Raw genomic sequence first — 21,404 nt, 5'->3', positions numbered from 1 at the left:
ATGGATTAGATTAGATTTCTATCACCGCCAATGGCAGTCAATGATTTATGTAACTTTGACACCCTACACATATTGGTGCATGATGACTTGGAAGTATTTTATTTAGCCTCTTCATCACTAGTATAAATTAAATTGTTAATGTTTCTGGAATTTTTATATTTGAGGATGTTCCTATAAGTTGATATTTTAACTTGATTTATAATATTCGCATTCATATATCACTTGTGTACTGGAATGTATTTGGTGATGCTGCACAATACAGAACACACAATTTATGAAGGCTCTAAAGTGAGACATTATTCATGGAGATTTGCGTATAGTACAAAATGAGTACTGTTACCTTGCTATTTCGCATGTTGGCCAATGTGAAGTGGAGGGAAGAGCAGCTTGTATATATTAGTGAAAGAGACATCTCTGCCCTGAACTGGCAGCAGCTTAGACTCAAGCTGTGAGATTCATAGTGTGAGTTGGCCGAAATGCGATTGGAGAGATCAGACAGGTTTAGCCAGATGATATCCGGTCGCCATGCTACCATCTTGTTGTTAGGCAATTAATGGCTCATTAACTAGTTAGTCTGCATAAGGCCACCTAAGGCTAAAAAAACATCTCTTCTTCACCCTATACTATAAAATGTATAGTTTTTTTTTTCTACTACAGCATTCGTTCCATGAAGTATTGTAATTTCCCTGAAATGTTCACCCGGGTATTGATTAATTTATATTGTTTTTTTTTTACTGGATGACCATGTGCATCCCTGAATATTGTCCTGTAATTGTGTATGTTTTCATTATATATATGCACATTTCTTTATCGGCATAGTTTAAAGAAGTGTATATGTATAAGGACCAAGTTAGTTGGTGTGTTGTCCTGTCATCTTGAAATATTTGTTCTACTTCCCAAACACAAGCCCATTAATTGTGCATGAATAAAAAAAATGAGAGCAAAACAGCAGGCTAGCTGCAAACAGGCATGTGAAAGTTGATTTAATATTCTCTGTGCTTTCAGCCCAAACTGCACAGCCTGTGGACTGTCTAGTCAATTCATGACAGCAAAGACTAATCTGGCTCATTAAAAAAAGTAGTGAGCACTACTGTATATGCAAAACAAGTTTGGATGTAGTTAAGTATGCAGACATGAAGGTGCTTTATTTAAGCCTCTTTAAGGTTCTGTGCCGTTTATATTTGGCTATCTTTAAGTGCAGCGTTATGATGCACATTCAACAAGAAGTTAAGCAATCTTATTTTTTTCATACATAAAACTTTCAGATGTCAGTATAACTATGTTATTGCGTCTATAAAAAGCTGTTCTGATGAGAACTTGTGGTATGAGATTGGTTGCATGAACACAAAGCGAATCAATGTGTTAATGTTTCAGCTTGAAATCCTGAATAGAGTGGCGTTGTCTTGGGGTGTTTCACACGCTAAGTGAGCCTGATATTCTCACATTACCACGAGCAACACAACCTTTTCTAATAGTGCATTAGGCTTTTGAAAACAATTGAAAGCCGGGTGTTGTGAAAGGATGTCACAATGGACAGATTTTCCAAAATACTAAAATTCTGCTGCCCTCATTGTCACACAGTACACACACTTTTGTATCTCTCTTAAGTAACACTGAAATACGCAAACCCCTCTGTGGCGCACACGCAGCACACTGGACCAGGAGGTACAGTCTGAACCAGTGTTCTTTCTGCTCTCTTGAGTGCAATTCGTAACCTGAGCTGCCTGCTTAAATAATTCAATTCTCCCTTTAGATTTTTTTTTCTCCCAACAACAACATTTTTGTGTAATGCTTACACAACACGTTTTTCCCTGCTACTTAATTAGCCGGAATTGTTACAAGATGCGGTTGTCCATCTCCTATTGGTTGGCCACTGTTTCAGATTGTGCCCCACCTGGGGCCTGGAGTTACTGAGATCCAACACCATCGCAACCTTTGTCTTCGGAAAATGCATGAATAAATGAATGAAGGAATGCTACATAATGAGCCTAGTGTAGTGTTGGTATATTTTCCTGACTTAAACTCAAGTAGCGTATGATCAATTCCCGCTCTGTGAATGATTATCCGTCTCTGTATCTACCCTGTGAATGACTGCCTACCAGTTCAAGGTGTAGCCCCCAAATGTTTCGGCATTGTAGGAAGTTGGATTGAAAAATACACAGGGTTTAAATACTAGACAGACATGGGCTGACGTGAGACAAGTAGAAATACCTGGTATTTGCTTCAGACTACAGCAATGTTTACCAGAAAGTAATGGAGGCCTGTCTGGCACATTTGTAAAACTCATCTTAATTTATTTGCACTATTGTTTAGAATAACATACTTTTTAAACTGTATATTTTAATCCCAATTGAAAACATGTAATTTGACTTTACTGGATGGATTACATCATGTGACTTTTATTTTAAGAGTTGTTTTTAGGACATATTTTCAACCTAGGACCAAAGCCAATCCTATATAGCTGTATTGCAGGTCACTCAATGAATAAGCAGATTTGACAGGAACTGGCAAAAGTAAACAGATACAGTACACTTTGTTTCAATGGCCCATTTTTTTCTGCATTTGGCCTGCTCCCAAGTAAAATTCTTCCCGTAAAGTTGGCCAAACTTGCAGCTGCATGCTGAGAAATAAATAGAGGAGACCCTGTTTCCCCTCTTTGTTGTTGTTTGTTGCCACTTCATATGTTTAATGTTGTATTTACACAATGGCACCAAACTGTTTTTAAAAACAGATTCCTACAAACCATGTAGCAATATAAACCTACAATATTTGCATTTTATTGTGATATCTGAGCCAATGATCCTAAACTTGTTCATTTGCAAAAATCTGAGTTTCAAATATGGATAGTTTCACTGCCTTTTTTTTCTCTCCTAGACCAACTTGAAGTTTCTTCCGGCACCAGCTGTACTTCATAGAAGAAACCAACAATAAATAGAGAGCTAACTTATTCCACCTTGTAACAAAGAGGCACAAAATAGTTTGATTTTAATTGTCAGTGGCTGAAAAAAAGTAACACAAAAGTTCATACGTCGGTAGTGAAAACGCATGACATTTTTAACATTTTACAGTATTGTTAGTCTTTTCTACCTGACCTGGACCAGACTGCTCAGTGGAAAAGCAGCTTAAGTAAAAACCTCCATCCCAGATGCTTTAAGAGTGCCCGGCTTTGGTCCGTGACTACACATTCTGGGTTTAGAACCTACTGCCTAGTGAACTTGGCATTTGACCAGTGAAGGCATGTGGTCATGAGATTGAGTCTGTTTAGGATGGCATTGCTACATGGGTGCTGTGGATTGAGAAGAATATTTGGAGGGGAGAGTTTAACGAATGCAAGCTCGCTTCATTGCACGATACTATGTTTAGTCATTGGGCAGTGGCAATTTCACTTAAAAACTGTGCTGGTCAGTAATTTCACATCCAGGGGTTTTAGTCCACTTATGCTTGACTTTCAAACAAGGAGGACATTTGATGGTGGGTCCAAGCCCTGATTTTTGGGTTTTTCCACATTCACTTCAAAGTAGTTACCTTTGATTTGATAGCCTGAATAAACCACAGACATTGATGTATAAAAAATGGATAGATATGGATAGGTAGTTGTTTTGTGTTCTATTCGAAAAAATCATTATTAGTCATCTGGGACTAATTTAATTTGAATGCCATAAATAAAATAAAAAGACATATACTGAGTAAATATAGTTTGAAATATTCATTTTATGACACTTTTGAAAAAGGGTTTCTCATGATGTTTGACATGTTACAGTTTTTGTCTCCTGTCATATTCTATAGATGAATGTTCACTACTGGAATGCTTAATAGTTATGATAATGTAAGCAGAATTGCATCTATTCAAACTGGCAACTCAGTGAATTAATTATTTAGAATACAAATGACAACATTATTCAGGAAAATGGATATCAACTAACCAATTATACTGGTTTAAAAATAACCCAAATGAATAAATAAACATGGTTGACAGAATGGTATACACTCAGTTATGATGTTTGGCTTTAAGATGTGAGTTTCTTTACTTCGGGGGTGGGAAAACTATTCCAATCACCAATCTGGTGTCCTACAAGTGCAATCAATGGATTGCAGTCGGGTGCTTCTTGTTTTCTGCAGAAATCTCTCAAGGACTGGTTTGCCCACCCTTGATGTTAAATGTCAGTCTTTTGCAGCCATTGTTACCGCCAGACGTCCAATCCATTTTGACGTCCGATCATTTGCTGTTAGGCCGCTCAGTCAAAATGAATCAGACATCTAACCCTGTCAACAGGATTGAAAGATGAGCTTCCAAAGTCCATTCCATAGCTTAAAGAATTAGACATCTATTGTTGTCAATGGCAGGAAGTGATTTAAATGCTATAAAAAAACAAATTTTCAACACCAAATGTTAAAATTGTGACCTACACGATGCAAGATGTGAATTTAACAAATATGGACGCCATGTTTTGATATTATTTATTGGTTTTGTTTGAATTAAGGGCTAAAAATGAACCCAGTCACTAAGCATGAGCGCCCTCTATGAGCCATAGTGAGTCACTGCACGCGTACTCACTCTCAAGCCACCTCCTGGCACTCCTCCCCTCTTTCTCCCCTCTTCCTCCCCCATCCGCGTGGAGCCGGAGCTGCATTCCTCTTCTCTCCAGTCACACGCAGCGAGCCGCCGGAGCGAGAGTCAGCGTTACTCCGTGACCCGAGTGGAAATGTCTCCAACTTTTGGAATTTAAACCATGGCGAGGACTCCACCACTACGGATCACTTGACACCGGTAAGTCGCCGTCAAAACTCACGCGTGGAACTCGTTAGGCAACAACATCCGCGTCTTTTTTCCCCCATTTTTTAAGTCATCGAAGCCGGCTGGTGGATTGAGTTTGAGCGTCTGGGAATGAATAGCTTTTAATCAGACCCCCACTCGTTCCTTACTTGCCCCTATTCCCCCCTTCCTCGATCCTCGTTTGAAATGCAGGGCGCGCCTGAGAGAACCAGGCGTGGAAATGGACACGAGGTCCAACAAGCCAAGTCTATTAGGAGTGTGTGGTCACTGTCGCGGAAGCCGAAGAAGCAAAATGACTCTTTTTAGATCTCCAAACTTCATTCGTTTAGGGTTGTCCTGCAGGGTTTTAGAGGCGACGGGCAGTCTGGGGGTCACGATGGACTTTTTTCCTGCCGTGAAAAATGTTGCTGTGGAGCAAAGAGGAGGCTCCCGGGGTGATGTTTGTTGACACGGAGGAGCTAGCAAGGCTCGCCGGCTGTCGGAATGCCAGCACGGGCGCTTCCACATCCATGCATAATTACAGGTTGGACAATTGTGTCACCTGTGTGAGACATCCCCAAGTATGTAGTTTGTTGATTTCTTTGCGGTTTCCAACCTAAAGGATGCCTCAAATGCCCATCGGGGATGAAGCCCATTGCCGGCTTTCGGCGCTCGCTGTCTCCACCCTAAATCAATAGGATTATTAGATTTGAAATAATTAAAGTCGTGTTGGTACGGCGTTGAATTGTGGGAGGTGTGGTTCGAATGTGTAATGTGTTGTTTTTTTCACAGTAATTGAGATGACAGCGAGCGGAGTCTGTGCGTTTGCGCGTGTGTACGTGCGCGTGCGTGTGTTTTGTGTGCGTCTGTTATGTACGTGCGTGTGTTTTGTGTGAATGCGCGTGTCTGTTATGTACGTGCGCGTGTTTTGTGTGAATGTGCGTGTCTGTTATGTACGCGCGCGTGTTTTTTTGTGTACGTGCGCGTGTTTGTGCGTGTGCGCGCAAAGCCTGGCAGCGATACTCATTGCACGGTGGGGTTCTCACTCCTTTTATTCAAATACAACGCCTAATTAGTCTTTAAAATGTAGCAATTTAACTGTTATTTGAAATGTCATGAAAATTAAGTTTCTATTCTTGCAAGTGTGACTTTTTTTGGTGCTTATGGTTTTTTTTTAATTGCTGACGTTGACAGTGCGAGAAGTCCAATTCGTTTTGACTGGGAGATCAGAATGATTTGGAAGTCTATTGTTGTCAATGGCAAGCAATGAGTTAAATAGGGGAGTCTTGCAGGGTAACCGACTGTAGCCGATTGAACATTTTAAGTGCCTAATTCTGCCCATTAAGCCAGAGTGAAGATTTACATTTGAGTTACTTATCAGAATCTAACATATGCTTAATTCTTTGCCAAATCCCAACAAATTCAGCAGGATCTTGCTGGATTGGCTTTAAAAAAAACCCACTACCAACTAAAAGACAACAAATCCAACAGAACGTTGCCTATTTTGGTACTGGTCTTGTTGCATTTCCCAGCAGGGAACAACCCGGGTGCCAAGAACATTCCCAATCATACAGGTGGGAATTCAATCAGTTTTGACATCCACTCCTCTCTCCAGCATAAGCTACCCTATTCAAAGCATTCCGAGTCCATGTGTTATTTTTTTCAAGTTGAGCGTGAAGGAAGGAACAATAGTTTCAGAGGTTGAACAAAGAAATCATTGAAGCTTTCCACTCTCATTGTTTCATCCGAACAAATTTAACTTCTAATAAGAGTCCGTATGTTGTTGTTGCTCTTCTTTTTCCATTTTCAAATGTCATCCCTGCTTGTAAATCCTAATTCCTAATTGCCTCCAATGAATGTGTATACTGTCGCTATCTGCAATCGTAACCCAGATCTGCAACCTTGCATGGCATTTACATGATTCCTGCAACCCAGCCAGAAAATGACAAGCAATTTGACTTCATCTTGCCTAATTACGATACAAATCTGCCCACAATAGAGCAGCAGTGTCATGAATTTTCAAAGCCGGCACCATCTATCCGGCCTGTCTGCTGGCGTTGGGAGGCTCAATCTGTGATGTCCAAACTTTGGAATTCTTGCTGACATGTGCACTTTGCACCCCTGTGCTTCTGCTTTTGTGTGGTTGTCCCCCATTCACCCCCTCTCAATGCATTCCTCCAGAGAATTCACTGAGCAGGATATTTAAAGTCTAATTGGATTGTAAATGGATGGCAAAGCAATGGAGCTGTCCTTGTCTGAGGAATAATTTCCTTCAGGTTGTCGGCAACTTTGGCTCATTTCTTAAATGTAAGGCCAATATGTATACTGTGGTATCAAAGTGTATTTGTAAAGAGCCGCCTCCTTTTCCAAATTGCACAACTGTACCACATTCCAAAGCCAAATGAACGACGTCATCCTTCTCCCTCAACCTCCCTTCCTGTGTTGTTCTTCCGACCTCATGCTGCCACTCAGGATTTCTTCACGTCTTCTTCCCTTCGTACTTTATGTTTTGCTCTCCCTGCATTCTGTCAGGAGCGCCTACCTCCCTCCCCCGTGCCTTTCCCTTGCTTTTGCCCACTCTCTCGATCCTTTCGTTTCTGCTGCTCTCGCGCTTGTCGAGTTATACGTAGAGATCCCCCTTTTTTACAGCCAGCAACGCTGCCTCCCCTTTGACTAGTTCACTTCGTACTCTAAAAATTCTATCATATGATGCACCGTTTTTCTCATGTGCTTCTGGAAAAAAATGATTTTGCTGTATGGCTCTTAGTACACGAAGAGACATTCACATTGTGTACTCAAACCAAAATTGGAGTCTATATCAGCATCAGCTCAGTTTGAATGTTTTATCCTCTCTCACATCACAACTGGTGTATGACATTTTTTCCCCATGCATCTGAATTTGGCATTAAGGAATGCTGATTGATGACATTTTCTGCAATGGAAGTTCAAAGATAATTCCTGTGCTCATTATACATGTTGCTATTAGGGCAACTACTTATTAATCAAACACAATATATGTTAAGGCTTGGCTTGCTTAGTACCTGCAAATGTATTATTTTGCTAAGTATTGTCCTTTCATGAAATAAATCAATCTCAAACTCAAAATGTTCTTGATTGATTGACATTATGTCTGTGACCTGTTGATATGTAATCAAACCTGTGGGCGACAATAGGCCATTTTTTTAAGGCAAATTGCAAAAAGCCCAAACAGTATGACAGCATAATTGGGATAAGTGATGTCTGTGTGCTACACCTTACTAACATGTGATGTTCTTGTTTGTTGGTGCACATTCTCTCTCTTTTAAGCTTCCTATTTTGTCCTTACCTTATGTGCCATGGACATTTTTATTTTCCCTCTGTTGGAGTGGTTTCTTGAGTCTCTGCAGGGTTTTGCCTGGTACCTCGAGGCAAGAATCCATGCTGCAGCAACAATATAAAAAAAAAAACAACAGAGGGAATAGTAGCTGAACTGAAGGCCGTGTATATACCCCCGTACACAACACACACCCCAAAAAAACCTGCACCTCGCACGTACACACAGACACACATCTCATTTAGTGCTAACACCTCTCCAGTTGACAAGCCCCTAATATGAAATAAACTCACTCGCCAATACCTGGCGGGCCTGTCTTGACTGACTGTTCGAATAGGAATGACCTCCATTTCAACCAAATAAAGAGCTGGGATTAAGATTTGAGTCAGTGTGCGGCACTGAACTGCAAAATACTGGAAAATTACAAATTATTTCTCAGAGTAAGTGTGCAGGTGGACTCACAATATATAAATGCTCATCAGTGCCAAGCAGGAGCAACTTTTAAGACTGTAAAAAAAAACAGTAACATTTTTGAAGGCTTAGACCTGGTGGGTATTTTAAAAATATAAAAAAATATTTATTCCAGTTTACTTTTAATCACCTATTTCAGGCAAAAGAAGAAAAAAAAAAGAAAACCACTGTAAGGACAGCTCAAATATGAACGCCAGAGGAGGGCATCCATCGTTTTTATTTTTTTATATTTTTCTGTCTCAGTCTTGCTCAGCCAAGTGAACTGTCTGTTATGTATAATTAATTTTCTCTCCTGTCCCAGTTTATTTTTATCACCCACTTTTAACCATTCCTTCAAAGGACCCCTTCCTCGCTTCCTTCCTCAATAGTGCCTGCTGAAAGTGACAGCTGCTCAGCTAAGGGGGACGCTGTTTGAAGCAGATAGTAGAAAGGTCCCTCACTCAAGATGATTTGGAAGAGAAACATCTCTCTACTGTGCTGACAGTATCAAAAAGGTGCCTGCTAATCTGGCTGCAAATTGAAAATAGTATCCACCTCCACTCAAATCTGCGTAGGCCCATTGAGGTACCAAATTTACAAGATTAATTGGTTGTTTGCTTCAAATTTTAGGCATTGTGATTGTTTTACATTTAAGCAGGATAAGGTTAGTTAAAATGTGTATGAATATCAATTATATAGCACTTTTCTAATGTAGTTAAACCTGTCAATCTGAATGCAATCTGTTCTGAGATTTTGGGCAACCTCACATTTGTTCATATACTTCAAAACAACAATTGTATCAAGCAAAGTTAAAGCAATAAATAAAATAGTGGGCATCAGCTAACGTAAATTGTTCACTGTACACCAGTGGCGTGCCATGCATTTCACACCTAGGCCTTCAGTAGTGCTCCATCTGAGTCAATCCAACCCTCAATAACTATTTTATGACTAAATCCTTTACTGCAGCCACAGCTGCGACACATACAAAATAACCATTAATAATAACCTCATAAATATTTCAGGATTCTGAATATAGCCATATTTTAGTCAAATTATTTACTGAACCATTTACTCAACCAAAACATTTTTATTTGTACGCAAAATCCATCCTCCCTTCTTTGCTCAAGAAGATTTCAACTACTCTGTCATACAGATTATCTGTGTGTTTCAGTCATTACCCCGAAATGACAGTTCAGAATAATGGCTGAAATGTAAATACTTAAATACATGTTTAAAAACACAGTTTGAAGGCAACATAACCAGAGGGAAAGCAATGAAACGAAGATGACAAACGATCTGGAATTATTTAAGTATTCATGGACATAATATAATTAACATCAGTCTATGATTCAGATATTTTTTAGGCCAGCAAAGAGGGCCTTGCAGGCTCTGATGGGGCACCACGGCTGTGTACATTGTTTTCCATAAACCAAGAGACTATTGCACAATATGCTGATGTCTTGTGTGAAGTCAAGCATTGTCTCTTCAGGATCCTTCCCGGAAATTTTGGATCGTCATGTTCTACAACCTTAAGTGATGAATTTGAAAGTTAAGTTAGTAATTCAAAACCAAGGCACACTGTGATTGGGTGTGTTGGAATCTCATTCCTCGGCATGTCAACACTGAGATCTAGTCGCAGATAAAGTGAATATTGTGCCTGAAGTTGCTAAGAGTCAGTATTGACTCTTTCCTCCTGACCCGATGGCCTCCACTAGAAATCCAACTGCCACCTGCAGCTTGTGTGCGCAGCCTCAGTGCTTCAAGGCTCTATCACTTGCATGCTAACACACTCGTCAGCATTCTGTCCATCTCTTCAGACTCTGAGTCATGCTGGCTGCTTTGGGTCCCCCTCTTTTTGCAGCCACATAAAAAATAACAGCTTCCCTTATTGCATTTTCTCTACTGCAGAAGATCTGTACGTTCGCATTGATCACAAAGTCCTTCCTGTAGTAAATGCTATCATTTGTGTAATCTGATACTGTTTATGAGAAATTACCCTCTCATGTTGAGTTCCCATGGAGATTGCCTGTAATTTATGAAAGGATATTGATACAAATTGTCATCAGCTAAATCTATTAAATATAGATTGACAATATAGTTGGTATCTTTCCTTAAACATGACATTAACATTGTCAGATAAAATGAACTAAAACACTTAGTTCTTCACTGATGTGTTTCATTATAGAATATTTTTTGGGGGCTTAAAATAAGTTAAAGGCTTTATCCGTCCGTCATAGCAATAACGTATGTCTTTCTTGGTTGTCCTTGCCAAATGTCAGAATCCGCTGATTGAGAGGAGACTTTACAGTATCTTATAAATGGATGTCTGGACCCACATGCCGTTGTCATCTGCTCAGAGTGTGTTGCTGATGCTGAGATATATTCTGAACATTCAGCTGATGGAGCCTACTGGTTGTTTACCTTACTCACTAGAGTTTGTCTGCCTCTTCAGGCATGTTTGGCTTGTTAATGAGTGTCTGTACGTACGTATGTGCGTGAATGTGTCTAAGGGAGCGAGAAATGTGGTGTGGCACGTGCATGTATTTGCATTGAGTTAAGCAACACATCATCAGTGTGCGCTCATTGATGTGCGTAAGACGAACATATACAGGATGCTAACTTAACGTACTCGTGTCTAATGTAAGGGAACTATCACAGTAGAGGAGATTTAAAGGGAATCAGGCAAACAGCTAGTGTTTCTCCCGGCAAGTCACATTAATCACAAGTAGCCGTTCATTTGTTCAATCTTTTTAAAAAATATATTCCTTTGCATCTAGATATTCTGTATTAGTTATGGACACATCCACCAAAATGACCCTTAGATCCCGGTGCTGTATATTTTGCTTAATCTCAAAGTCCTTCTTTTGACTGGTGATGTTCAAAAGTGCCTAGAGATCTTACCAAAGCAACATGTACTTGTACATGTCTTGCAGTGCTTTTTTTTCTATAGCCTCATTGTCATCTTCTTTTGTGCTCCTTTCAAGGATGTTTAAGGAGGGACAAGTGATGAGTAGCCCGCCAATTCGGTCGTCCATTGTGTCGTGGTATTGTGCCACATCATTGGGTTTCAGCAATGTGCATCCAGAACTTTTTTTCTAACTTTTGGGCTAACCTCTTCAGTGTTAAATGTCTGACACACGCGCTATTACACACGTTACCTTCCCAAATATTTCACTTTATAAATCTTCTCAATATTATTGCAAAAGGTCAGTCCACCTTCGTTAAACATCTAACGCCACACACCAGAAATATTTCTTTTACTTGGTTTAGTGGAAACATGTGCTCTCGGACCATAAAACATGTTCCCCTCCCTTTCCTTCCTTCCAAAGCTAGTTAAGCAAACCACACTGCATGCACCATGTTGTTTAAAACTGTGTTGATGTTCAGGCCTAATTCCTTCAGCAGACTTGAGTTGCCGCAATTCTACAACAGCGCAATTCCCGGGAGGGCTCTTAAGTCTTCTATCCGTTCCTGACCTCCTGCTGGGGTGAAGCATGCAGAGCAGGAGGCTCTGGGAATAAGTACCCTAGGCCAGACAATGGTGGACTGGTGGGAGAGGGTGAGGGGTTACTTTTTTAGGCAAAGAGTAGTTGAAGAAAGATGCTATAGATCTATGAGGAGAGTTAGAGCTAGAGCGGGTCAAAGGTTAGACTGATCCCTTGTTTAAAGGTGGAATTTAACCAAGAGCGTTTTTTATTGGCAGGGCCCTGAGCAGTTATGGGTGAGTCACTGAGCTGTATTGTGGGGGCTGGGTATTTAGGTTGGTGTTGGTATAAGCCACACAATGTTCTATTATGATGTCAGCTGTGGCCTGGGATTGCATGCTAAGAGTCATTCATTTTGTAGTTGCCTACATCTAAGTTTTAATTATACCTATTCATCAGTAGTTAGCAAGGTTTTCAAATGTTTCTTGGCACTTATTTACATTTTTGCCCTTACGTCTTCTTCTCCCCGTGTAGTTTTCTGTGACTGACAAGGTGACTGAGCTCGCAGCAAAGCAGTCAGCAAACATAGTGGAATGCTGCAGCGATATGCCTCGCCGCTCCACTGCATTCCGGATGAAATGGGGTGTGTAACTTGTGACTAGAGTGATGTGCTGATGCGTAGCAGCTGGGAGGAGTTTATTCCTTTCTCTTCACACATCTTTCTCCCAGGGTTGATTTCACTCTTTGCATCATCAAGATGTAGATTTTCTCCTGATTTTCAGTGCATCCAAAGGAATGTGCTGTGACTCGTTTAGCTCACTGTAACTTGACTTGGCTCTGTAAAGCAACACGCTGCCTTTATTGAAACAATGACAGTGTTTGGATGAAAAAAATATTTGCTAGTATGTCACAAATTTGTGCCTTAGTCTAACCCCCAAACTAAAAATGTTATAAGTTAAAGGCAGGTTCTTGTAAAACTCCAAGCCGTGTGTTTTTTATAGTCAAGAGGCACATCTCATCCTGCCCTTGGCAATCAGTGCTTCAGTCAAAACTTGGCTGCAATACAGGCACATTTTTAACAAGTAGCCCATCTCCCAGCCTGCCCGTAGCCGCATCAACATAAAAGCGTTGAGGATATTTAGATTTCCGAAGGGCGGGAATAGGGAAATCTGAACAAAATGACCATGGAGACTTCAACTCAGATAGGCACAGCTGCTGAAATCAGACAACAGAAAAGTTAGGGAGGGAACGTGGTAGAATTGGCACACTCAGAGGTTGAGCAACAAGCCAATAATAACGTGCCTAATGAGACAGACCTACTCGTGTTGGAGGTGGGGTGGGTAAAATAGAAGAACGTGAGAAATGAAGCAAAGCAAAATATGTAATAGAGATTCATTCTAAAGAAAAGTGGAAAATATGGTTTCCTCACTATTCTTACCCTTTTAATAGAATAGAATATAACGCCATTTATTGTCCTTGAACATCATGCAACAAGATGGGAGACTTTTCTCCTGATCATTGCATACATTAAGATAAACACAATAGTGCAAAGTACAAGGAAAAGGAACGTATGTCCAATTTATGCCTCTATTCTTAGTGATTGGTTTATTTTAACATGGACCCTCATTCAGCTAATAACACTGCACATTAAAACAAGAACACGATACCCATGGTAACAGCATCTGAATTATTATTCAGCCTAAACTGTAGTCCTGACATTACTGGATCTTATCTTATTTTATTAAATTATAAATGAATATCTAAAACAAGCAAGTCTTGTACTTATATCACTTGACTTCCTTCCCAAAGGTTTGCCATCATAAGTGTGAAAAGCTCCCATTTTCTGAGCTCTTACACCTCCTTAACTAGTGAGCCTGTATCTTCTTGTTCATGCTGTCATTCTGATTTTGAGGATCTGATGAAAATGGCTATTTAATCATGCAGAGAGGTCAACCAATCAAGGGGCCTGACCGAGTGATTTAACAGGCCAATTCAAAGCACAGATGGAGGAATAGGAAACAAGGTGACGCTGCTTGGCGCAGGTCGCCTTTCATCTACTTGGCATCAGTTTTATTTCACCAATAATTGCTCACACTGAATTGATATTTAAACAGATGAGTGGGTAGAGAGGGTCGAGAGTGGATTGCCACCAAAGTAGGAAACCAACCACCTGTTTATTAGATGTGGATGTACAGTGTCGTTTGTGAAGTTTTTCTTCCTTAATAACACCTAAACTTAGATATTCTTCCTGCGAACAAGTGAGTTCTCACTCGAATGGTAATGGAAGAGAATAACAGATGGCTGGGAGGAGCAGGGGTGCTAAGGATGGACAGAGATTATGATTCTGTGCTGTCTAAGTCCGTTTCAACCCGCAATATCAGTTCATGATTTATTGCATGTTGTCCTTGACATCACCTCTGCCTAGGGCTAGGTGTTATGGGGAAATACAAAAATAAGGCCCAGTTATTGTTTTTTTTTGTTATTGACCAATCTGGATTATCATTTGGATTTTTAATGCATGGATTATAATGATAAATCCAACTTTATTTGACAGTATAACAATTCTGGATGATGATTGAAATAGCCTCATATTTGTGTGTGTTTAGATCCAAATTTAGTCATTCTTTTCATTTTACAATAGATAGATTTCTATTTACTTTAGAACGTCCAATAAAAAGTAGAGTCGGTAAAGGTGATCTGAATAGCAGTTGTTACTCACATTTAATCTTGTGTTTGACTAATCAAATACACTCACAGGTAATTACTAGAATTCACCTGAAATTTTTACTATCATATAATTATCAAGCCCTGTTGCCCCATTCAACAAACTGGTGCTACAACAATGTGACTGCAGAACATTAGATTATATTTAAGTGCTCAAATCATGACCAACTTGAATATTTTCACAGTTAACCTATTAACCTCCATGTAATGTTAAATTGATTGGCTGTGAACTCATGGACTTCCATGCCTTGAGCCAGAAATAATTTCCAATTCCCCATACATTTGACAGTTACTACAAGTGTGTTTCTTTTTTGTGCAATATGAGAAAGTTGGGAGTTATTTTTGTTATTTATTAATATGAGAGAGCATTGGTTATGTTTGGATACAAAAATATCAGTAAGCACAGCTGCAATATGTTGTAGCCATAGTAAATTCATTGCTATTCCTGCTTGTGTGGTGGATACAGACACCAAGTTAGTAATAGTGGAGTAGCACTCCAAGAGATAGCTGGCCTCTTGCTCTGTCTCTCTTACCGTCCCACCTGCCGATTTCTTTGACCTTGCGTTGGCGTGTGTTGATGAGCGCTGAGTGGATATACTCGTGAGTGGTGTTCACGCACCCATGAGAGCTGGAAAAACGTGGGCGCCCCATTTGTTGTGTAAATGCGAGCCGCTAATTGACTGCGAAGCACGCAGCTTCTCCTTCAGTGGTTGAACCCTGCCCTCCGCTGTGTCCCAGGGATCCTGCCAGGGGATAGCATGCCCCCTTCCATATAGACACATTCAAAGTACTCTCCATTTCTCAATTTTCCTCTTTTGGAGCAAGACTGGCACGGAGGAAACGCGTGGAGGGTGCACAGTGCACTCATCTGCTCTCACTGTCTGACTGTTGAGTTCTTGTAATGAAAATCTGCACAGGTTTTGCACATCATCACTCATTGCACTTGCTGAAATTTTTTTGAGCAACATTATATCTATTAGAATTCCACGGCATCTTCCTATACTAATTTTGATTAGGTTAGGAATGTTGATCATTCATTGAAGCAGATTGTGGAAATATATCATACCACAGATGGCCTAGTTAGTGCCTTTTTGGGAAAACGCCCTGGAGTATGGGTGCTGTAAGTCTTGGGTAATCTTAGAATTGTGGTTCACATAGCTGCTTTCCTTGTGGTTGTGATGGCCAATCACCATTGTCACGAGAACAGTCCAGGGTATAGTCTTGGTCTTTAGTAAAGTAGATCTGATTTGATTCAGGAAAACCAATCCAATTGTGGCTGCCAGCAAGGCAATTTATGCCATTCACCCAGAAAGGAATAGTGTTTAATTTAAGGATGATGTTGAAGCATTTTGGAAGGAAATGATTCTAAAACTGAAATCACAATTATAGCGACCCAGAAAAGAACAACCCACATGGTGGATCAGACTTTAATTGTTCTGATTCTCCAAGGCTGGGCTAGTATTATGCAGAGGTAAACATTTGGGAAACAGAAAAGAGCACACAAACAAAATAACAATGCCTCTATAGACTGCAAATGCAAAATAATAACTGTGTTGTGCATGTATTGAAAATCACAAAAGACAGGAATTTTGAAAATGACTGGAAAGAGGATGTGTAAGGTATTATGTATTATGAAATTATGTTAGTGGTCTCCTTTCATCTGCATAACATGGCAAAGATGGGGACAAATTGTTCTTATGATAATGTCTATGATAATCACACGAGAAGAAAGTTAATTTTATTTATTGTTTAAAAACTTGAAATGTGAAGGACAGTTGTGGCTGATAAGACACATACAGAAGAGCAATAATTTTACATCCTTAAAGTGTGCTACTTTGTTTCCAGTGACAACAACAATAGGATTAACTGGCATGCTAATACGTAGGGCCCAGGCCAAGCCTCTTAAACAGTCATCAGGCATATTTAATATATTTCAAGAGTCACCTGAATGAGCAAATACACCTAACGTAAAAATGTCTGTGTGTAGGGCCAGTTTGTATTTCAACTGAGTTAAGAAAGGAAAGTCACAAAGACATAAAGCAAATTGCTCTTTCCCCATAGTCTGCTGCTATTGCAGTGTTGCAGCCAGACGGGATGTGTTGAGTCTGAGTCAGCAAGACTTGAACTGGGGGTCTGGTCTGTTGCTCCAGGGCTGTCAGTAACATGCACACATACAGGCATGGTGTCAGACATGTTGCCCTATTCTCCTCTGCCTTGCAGCTCTAGCACTAACTATAGCTGCTCAGCCAACCACTCTTAATTGGTAGCTGCTGCTACCCGCCGGCCCTGCTCCGGCGCCACTGTGGTAAAGACCCAGCCCCTTGTCTGTTTGTGATGTGAGGCTTGTTTACACGCGCAACCAGTGTCAATGTTGACAGTCAATGTATGATTCAACTTTGATTTGCTGCTACCAGTTTAGGCTTTTCTCACCTAAAAGTTGAAACACAGAATCTATCCTTATTATTTTAAGCTTACTTTTATATAATTTATTTACATTATTTTCTATAACCTGTGGGTGTATCTTATGTGATGCATTTTATATTTGCAGCTTATACATATCTCATACCCCTGGAGACATCTTCCAGTCCATTCAATACAACCCATGCCTCTTGAGATGGGGTGGCAGTGATTGACAGTCTTGCCCAAGTTGCAAAAAATGTTGAGAAATGTCTCCCAGAGTGTGCTTATTTCTATTACATAATTGGAATAACTACCAACAAATCCTCATAGCTACTATCATCAAACTAACCTTTTTTTATCAGACCACAACAACCACTTCCTAATAAACATGTCGTTAGTAATTTTACTGACAGACCACATCTACAGTTTCTGCTAATCACAAACATGCTTTAAACTTTCTAGAGAGAGATAGCGAGGGGGACAAGAACAGTTTCTTGTCTAAGCTCATATTAGAAACCACATGCAGCTGGAAATCGGACATGATTGAACTGAAAAAGCAGTTTATCCAAACACATACACTGCAATAGTGGCAGTCCAGTGACCCATTTTAGAAAATTCAACTGTGAGGCTTGATTTAGGCCTCATGGAGTCATAATTGCTGGATGAGGCACCTGAGGCATCCTTTGTCGCAACATTGTATGCAGAAAAAAATGTTGTGCACTATGTATGTGTATGGTCAAAGGTTTTTCTGTTATCTCTGGGTGTTGAAAACAAAAACAAATGTTTGTGGGTAGCTTTTGGAATTAAGACCTTTCAGGATTTTACATTCATGTTAACGGTTTCAAGTTTTTGGATGATCGTTTTTGCATTAATGGGTGCGCAGCATAATCTCTTGATCTCTTTTAGTCTTGTTCTCATTCAACCCGCAACACACACACACAAGGCCTCCCTGCGCCTCAAACAAATCGGCTTATAAAGGGGCTTGATTTTCAAGGGTGCCAATAAGGCAACCTTCTATGACTTCTTAATAGTCTTTGACAATGGCAGTTTCCTCATACAAACACCAGAAACCAAATGTATTGTCTTTCTGTTTCTTGTTTGAAAAGACAGGCAGGGTGATATTACATTCCTGTTACATGCAGGTTTTGCACAAAATGAGCTCTCTTCATCTTTAAATCCAACGATTCTTTTAGAGCTCATTCTGGTTTGAAGATATGTGCCTCATTTTTGGTGTTGCCATGGTAGTGAACCTTTCCTAATTGACAAATCTCTCACATCTTTTTTTTTTTTTATGAGACTGATCTGACCAATGACCCTGGAAGCCATTCTGAAAACATAGAGGAAGGGGTCAAATGACCTGCAGAGGAAAGTGGATTGGGTTGCTGCAACGGAGAACATTCAATTTCATTACGAAACAATGGTTTTCAAATAAGAGGTCAATACCCACTTATACCAATGACACTTTTTGGTGTTTTCAATTTCTGTAAAGTTGGTGCTTTTCTTTGAATGTGATTTTCATTGAAATGCGTAACATCTCAGTAAAATCTTACACATCAAACTTTGAACTGTTTTATAAACCTTTCCTAGTAACCGGCCCATGACTAAATGCATTACACAGTACTGTTTCTAAAAACACATCACATTTGCACCTACTATAGGAGTGGAAGAACAAACTGATAGCTTTTGGAATTATGATTAGCAGTGGTCTCTGAGGACCAACGTAATATGGCAGGCACTTCATCTGTTTGTGTTGTGTCGAAAATATGGAATACATCCTGGTGGCTGGTAGAGAATGGAGAGAGGGAAAGCATTTTCCACTGGAATTCCTTTCACTTTCTCCTCTCACTCTTATCTATCTCTGCTCCTACTAGTCCCGCCTTATCGCTTTTCCCCTCTGCTCACATTATTCCTTCCAACATGTTTCCCTTGTTTGTTCTTTAAGTCTATTGTCCATTTTCCTAGGCAATACTGTCCCACACAAATTGGTACTTCTGAGGTTTTATTGGGAGACAAGCTTTGTTTTACATATATTAGCCTCTTACTTTTTATTACCCCATTGCTGCTCTCGTTTTGACAGGGTAACAAACACTGATCAATCACCTCTCCGCTCCTACAACTACGGACACTTTGAGACGCTTTTTGGCGTATCCATCTTTCCCCACCTTAAATGTGACTCACAATGGTGAAATTACTTGTCTTTCTGGACTGACCTGTAGGCCCGCTCCCTTTTGTTTGGGATTTGTGCCGAGAAATGGCTGGCACCTCACAAAAGTTACTCTTGCTAATTTTGTCTTTTAAAACCACTCACCCAGACATGTTTAATAAGCTGACGGTGTTCTTATTTGGTAGTTTTGTTTGTAAAATCACTGCTTTCAATTAAATCACAATTGATGCTTTTGTTACTGACAAGTTATGCATTGTCCACATGATGGACTAAGACTGCAAAAGTACTTCGAGAAGTCAAAAGTTGTCCAGGTAATTGACAGTCACTCAGTTACCTACATTGTGTAGAGGGAAAAGCTAAATATGCACAGAATGTTCTGCTCTTATCTCTCTTCATTCCACCCGTTCTGCATGGCGGCCTATCTGAAAAGGTATCATTGACTCTTCTCATCTTTCGCCTACTTTCATTCCATTATTTTGCATCCTTTCCTCTCAACTACCATTTCTGCCCTTTTTTCTTTTGGCATTAATTTGTATGAGTCCTTCCTGTAAACATTATGCACATTTGACCATGTTTTACATAGAGCTGACTTTGGTGCCAGCAATCTGGAGTTGACTGCCACACGGTGACTCTACGTATGTAGTCCATGTCCTATCCTGGCTATCAATTCTTAGTGTTGCCTGCCCTTTCACATAGTCAGCTGTGAGAGGCTCCAGCTTTCCAATGATGCCGGATAGGATAAGTAAAAGAATATATGGATGAAACTCCATACGCGTCAGTTAATATTTCTAACACCGCTTCTGCACAAAACAATGTGAAATAAAATAATTAATAGTATTTTGCATTTGTAAATAATACCTGTTTGCATTGTTATTTGTAAGAAATTTTATTCCAAAGTGATGGTATCTTGTTGTATTTAATGTCAAATATGCCTCGTCTTCAAAAACACTTATTATTGGTCATCAAATATCTTTTGGTTCGATTTTTTTAAACCCTCAGTCTTAAGAATTGACAGACTTAAAACAAATGACAAGGATAAGCTTCATTTGCTTGAAAGCCATTCAGACATTGGACATAATTTCCATTTGCTATGCATTACTCAGTGTAACACTTTCATTTAATTTTGCCATGGTGCTATTTGTACTCATGCAGTAGCAGTTTGCAGTATGCAATATATTCTAGAGTCAGGGGAATGGTCTACTAGCTGATTGTGCACCATTTAAAATTAAGCCCATTAACAAGTCCGGTTTTCATCCTGAAGAAATTAGTTATCATATCGTATTGTACGCATTGTCTATTTGAAAATAAACAAGCATATTATGTGTGCTCGGGTGTATCTATGGACCTGAACAAGACTGGACTTAAACCCTTTTTGTGGAATGTGTAGGTCAACTATTAATAGAAGTATACACCATAAAAGGCATTGAGTTACAACTTTAGTGTGCTCCGAGGGCAAGTTGACCGTGCGTTTGCTGCCAAAGATTTTTACCCCAAGGCTCACACTTAGAAAACATTCAATCTAAAAGGAGAGGCGACATTTATGGCATCATTAAAATATCAGGGTACAGGAATTCGGCGGCTTGGTGACTGAGTGGTTAGCGCATTGGCCTCACAGTTGAGAACCTGGGTTCAAAGCCAGGTTGGTCCACCAGTGTGTAGTTTGCATGTTCTCCCTGGGCCTGCGTGGGTTTTCTCCAGGTACTCCAGTTTACTCCCACATACCAAAAATGTGCGTGGTAGGCTGATTGGACAGTCTAAATTGCCCTGCGAGGGTTTATAGAAAATGATAATGTATTCTTAGTCATGGCTTTATCTACATTTATTAAATATATTTATTTTCAGTGCTACTTTCAGAAAGTAAAGCTGTCATAACAATTTTTTTCACATTCTAAAACCTATCCAACCAGCTTTGGAAGCTCAGCCTACAGCATTGTTGGAGGCGTGAATAGTTTTTTTTAGAAAGCAACACAGTTTGTGGTTGGCCTTAATTGTGCAATGATTCTTTAATGTTTATTTAAGTAATCAGCTGCCATGTCGATGCATGTTTCAAGTGACATAACCATATACTGTCATTTAAAGTACACAGGAATGTTTGCATGCAGCTTCTATCCTGCGGCCCTTCTTTTCTTGCCATGTGTTGATAATCATTTTGTGTATGTGAACTTGAGGAGGTTT

The 21,404-nt window shown here is 39.9% G+C and overlaps 1 protein-coding gene across 2 annotated transcripts in view; it reads left to right on the top strand.

Moving 5' to 3' along the window:
* The first annotated feature begins 4,605 nt into the window (after positions 1 to 4,605).
* plxna1b (plexin A1b) overlaps positions 4,606 to 21,404 on the top strand; it is a 121,265-nt gene continuing 104,466 nt past the window's right edge. For both annotated transcript variants that reach the window (XM_077725419.1, XM_077725418.1), the window contains exon 1: positions 4,606 to 4,768. The gene's annotated coding sequence lies outside the window, so the exon portion shown is untranslated. The remainder of the gene's footprint in view (positions 4,769 to 21,404) is intronic.

This window comes from Stigmatopora nigra, chromosome 10, assembly GCF_051989575.1.
Source record: "Stigmatopora nigra isolate UIUO_SnigA chromosome 10, RoL_Snig_1.1, whole genome shotgun sequence".
In the NCBI taxonomy this organism is placed as follows: domain Eukaryota; kingdom Metazoa; phylum Chordata; class Actinopteri; order Syngnathiformes; family Syngnathidae; genus Stigmatopora; species Stigmatopora nigra.
Note: the sequence above shows the minus strand (reverse complement) of the source record. Positions and strands in the feature narration are given on the sequence as shown.